A 4,804-nucleotide genomic window follows, 5' to 3' on the forward strand; every position below is an offset into this window, starting at 1 on the left:
AAACCTGTGCTTCTTCCCCACATATACAAGCTTCTTATTTACTGCTGAACAGCAGGGGCAGGGCCACATGACATGTGAGATGGCAACACAGTCATTCTGTACAAGAGTAATGGAGTCTACAGAGACTGTAACCACTATCATAGCATTTCACTACTAAGCGTGGTTGTAAAGATCATTGCTTAGGTGGCACTCAAAAGACTTCAGATCCTTGCTGACTATTTAACCTAAATCACAGTGTAGTTTCAGAGCTATTAGGTCCACCATAGATATGATCTTCTCATTTCAACAAATCCAAGAAAAATGTACGGAACAAATGAGACTTTCTGTACATTTTTCACTGATCTGACCAAGGCCTTTGACCCTATCAGCAGAAAAGACCTCTTCAAATTATTGGCAAGGATTGACTTTCCACCAGGACATCTCAGCATAATCCACTCTTTCCAGATGGAATGTGGGGAACAGTCAGCTGTGATGGATCAACCTCTGTGGCTTTTGGAATTCAAAGTGGAGTTAAGCAGGGTTCTGTCTTTGCCCTAACCCTCTTCAGAATTTTTTCTTTCTGTTCTGATGTACACTCTTGGGACCATCACTAAAGGAATGTATCTAACATACATGCTCAGGTTGGAAATTATTAAACTCCACATGCCTTGAAATGAAGACTACTGAAGTGCAAGAAGTTTTGATTTATAAGCTGCTGTTTGCTGATAACACTGTACTGATAGCCCACACAGAGGATAACCTTCAAAGCCTCATCAGTCATTACACTCATGTTTGCCAAGAGTTTGGTCTTACAATCAGCATCAAGTCAGTGTCAACTTTACAGGTTTGGTCATATGTGGAAAATGGAGGATGGCTCCAAGGATCTTGTGTATGGAGAAATATTTACAGGAAGAAGACCATGCCAGGACCTTTGTCTTCACTGCAGAGATGTTTGCAAAAGAGAGAAGGTGGCATTGAGCCAAACAACTGGGAGAGGATTGCTGAGGATTGAAGCACTTGGAAACAATTAAGCATGAATTGAAGGCTTTTGAAGAAATAAATCTCATGAGCCTCACACCACATGTCTTTGTGCAACATTCAACTTTGTGTTCTATATCTTCAAATTCTGTGTTCTACTGAATAGGCCCAAACGCTATACTGAAGAGAGGGAGGAAAGCTAAAACATGTAATATGACCCTGCAGCATGTTCAGGTCTGTTAGATATGAATTTCATATGTTATAAATGTGAAAGGGACTGTCATTCAAGAATTTGGTTCTACAGCCACCCGCACAGATGTTTAACCAGCTGATGCCTCACTCAGTGCAAATCTATTGGCTAATGAAACAAATGGAATTCCTCTTATTATTAGCTTCATGAAAATTCTGAAAGAAAGCCTTTTTTTGGATTGGGCAAAAAATGCTCCAAAGCTGTATGATCTAAATTGTACTGCATGAAGGACAAACACAGGTTAATCATGTCTATTGATGTAATTTATCAGCATTAGAATCATGGCATACGATCAACCTAAACATGTACTCTACGCATTTTAACTTTTGCCATGAGCCAAAGTCTTCTCTGATTTACACCAGTATATACTACCTGATTTTTTTTCAGTGCATTAGTATTTGAGAGCAAGCACTTTTTCTGTATACGAGGTGTTTTTGTTTCTGGTTGACTACAATAGCTAAGGATGTTATAACTCTGACTTTGCATAACCCAGTTTTGTTTCCTTTATTTCCACTAAAGCCCAGTCTGCCTAAATTCTCCTCATGATTTTAAAGTTTATATATGTATCTTCACATTCTACTTTCCACATTTGTTAAGGTTACTAGTGCAGAAAGGCCACCCCATTTGTACCCCCAGAGGTAGCTGCACTTCAGTGGCTGCGATATGATTCTATTCTGAAGCCCTTTGAGATTCTCTCTGGATAAACAGCCCTATATAAATGCAAATATCATACATTCATCCATATTTTGATCTATGGGAAAAGTAATTTGGAGATGACCTTAAGGTAAATATTTTCCTAAACTTCCTTTATTATTATTATTTTGCCCTACTATGGTCCCATTCTAAGCAGGAACATCTTAACTCCCTCCCCCCCAAAAAAAACCCCAACCCTCACCCTCCATTTTTACCTTAAAGGATGACTGTTTATTATTTAAGAGAGTATGATTCATTGTAACTAAATAGCTTTCCTAGAATTATATTAAGTAAGAAAACCAAGTGCTACCTCATTGGGAAGTTTGTCAAACAAGAGCAGTTGCTGATTTGTTTTCTAACATTTATTTAGTCATTTATTTATTTATTTATAGTCATTTTGGTCTGTAATATGTCCATTACATGCCAAATATTTAAGGGAAAAGTACTAGTTTTATACCAACATAGCTCTGCCTCTTAAGCCTTCTCAAAAGTCATTTATGCTGATATATAAGAAGGTTTTAATAACAACAAAAGAATAAGATTTATGTGTGCTGCTTAGAGCCATAATATTTTCAAACAACAATAGTACTGAAATGACAAGTAATGTACAATTTAGTCATGTCAGATAGTGTGGATGTATTTAAACTTGACAAGCCATAAACTGTGAAGTGGTAGCCTTTTTAGCTAATATAGTACTAATGTATACTGATATAACATGAAGAGAAAATAAATTCGTTCCTGAATTAAGACTCCAAGGATTATACAGAACTTTCAGATTGTTAATGTTAATGTTGTCATGAAAGATATAGTGGATTCTTTTTCACTCTGCTTAAGGTCTTAAAAGGTTGAACTGCTCATTTCTGAACAGAGGCTGTGAAGAGCAATAGGGAAAAATGGAAAATCTTTCCTTTTGTGTTATCTTTTAGAAATGTAATTGTAGTACAATTTGTCATTTTATTAGTATCCTTGAAGTATGGGGAAGGAAAGTAACAGCAGAAGGTACTTTTTGTCATGGTGCATGGTACAAACTTCTGATTGAAATTTAGGTACCTCCAGGTTTCCTTCCTTCCTTGCGCTTTGGATGGACTGGACCAGGCTCACTTAGAGCTGCGTGGGCGATCCTGAGCGTAAGACTTTCCTATCTCTTTTCTTTTCTGACTCCCACCTGTCTAAAGGTCTCTAGCCTCAGTTTATCTCGCTTTCTGATTCTTTTCTTGCCTTTTTGTAGCTTTTTCCTCCCCTTTTCTCTCCTCTTTGTCCCATCCCCCCATACTTCCGGTCTCTCTGTCTTCGCAGCCTTCTTTCTTACTGTCTCTTTCTCTTTCTTTCTCCCTTTTCTTTTCTGTTTGCTTGTAGCGGGGAGTTATCTTCCATTAGCTTGCCTTTCACGGGGTGCTCTTAATTACCCTTTCCCCCCCCCCTTTTTTTGTTTTGTTTTGTTTTGTTTTTCTATTTTTTTTTCTCGCTTTTTCAAACCCCAGCTGCTTTTTTCCTCCGCCCCTTTCCCCCCCCCCATTTAGAGTTTTGTGGCCGCTTTCCTGGACACTTATCTTTTTTAGTTACTATAAACTTTTTTTGTTGCTGCTTTGCCTAGCTATAGTTGGGAATTAACCCTGTCCTATCAGGAATGGTTGCTCCCACACCCAGCAGCTGGCATGCGGATGCCTCCCAGAACCTCCCCATTACCCATGGGTTAAGGGTGCACACCCCTCCCTTTGCTGGGGTTGAGGCCTGCATGGATGCTCTGGCTAGTCTCTTGGGACAGCATACCATCCGCTACGCAGGTCGTGTCAGCACAGTTCCGATGGTCTACCTGAGTGACCCCGCCCAAGTCCATAGGGTATGTGTAGAGGGCCTGGACATTGCGGGCGTGCGTTATTTTGTCACCCCCCTAGACATGCTAGCAGTGAGGGTGGTGATTTCTAATGTGCCCCCGCATGTGACCGATCGAGACCTGGCCAGAGTACTCGAGCCCTATGGGGTGCTTGCGAGTCCCATTCGCCGGTTGACCATCGGGAGTAAAAACCCCAAACTGAGGCATGTCCTGTCTTTTCGAAGGCAGGTGTTCATGCTCTTTAGGGAGGGCTCACGGTCTCTGCCTCGGTCCGTAAGCCTCTTTTTCAATGGGCGGAGGTATGTGGTCTATTTTTCTTGTGGGGAGACCACGTGCTTTCAGTGTGGGAGCTCTTCCCACCTAGTAGCTCAGTGCCCACGGGGGCGATCGGCCAAAATGTCAGCAACTACAGCAACGCCGACAGATGGCCCATCCACTTCCGGGATGCAGGCCCCACCCAGTGACGCCGGGAGCCTTTCCCAACCTCCTTCTGCCCCTGTTCCATCTGAGGGGACTGAAGTCTCTGGCATGGGACAGTCGTCCGGTGGAGGGGCTGGGGCTAGGCCCCAACCCTGCCCCCCACTCATTCCGACGGTGCCCACCCCCATCAGTGCAGAGGCACCACCAGGTGGGGAGGTGGATGCTTCCGCTTCCCCCCTGCCTGCTCTGCCCTTCCCGATTCAGGCTGGGGTGGTTGGCTTTTGTGGCACCCAGGCCCCATCGGATGATGGGGCTCAGGTCTCCTGCCAGTTGCCCTCCACCACGACTTCGGCTGAGGTGGCTGGCTCTGGGGAGATAGGCCAGGAGCAGTCTGGCCCATCCTCTGTGAAGGATGGGCCATCTGCCACAAAACAGAAAAAGAAGAAGAGCAACAAGGAGAGGAAAGTAAAAGGGATCCCTCAGGACTCCCCATCCCCACTGAGGCCTTCCTCAGCTGGTGCTGGGGAAGCTCCTGCTGGAGAGCCCAGCCCGGCTCCGGCTGTCACGTCAGCGACCCTACTGACCGGGCATGAGGGCAGCTTCGAGGTGGGGGAGGCGAAGACAGGGGTCATTAACACCTTGCCCATCTC

The sequence above is a fragment of the Gavialis gangeticus genome, unplaced genomic scaffold (genome assembly GCF_001723915.1).
Source record: "Gavialis gangeticus isolate Ggan-Ray unplaced genomic scaffold, GavGan_comp1, whole genome shotgun sequence".
Classification (NCBI taxonomy): domain Eukaryota; kingdom Metazoa; phylum Chordata; order Crocodylia; family Gavialidae; genus Gavialis; species Gavialis gangeticus.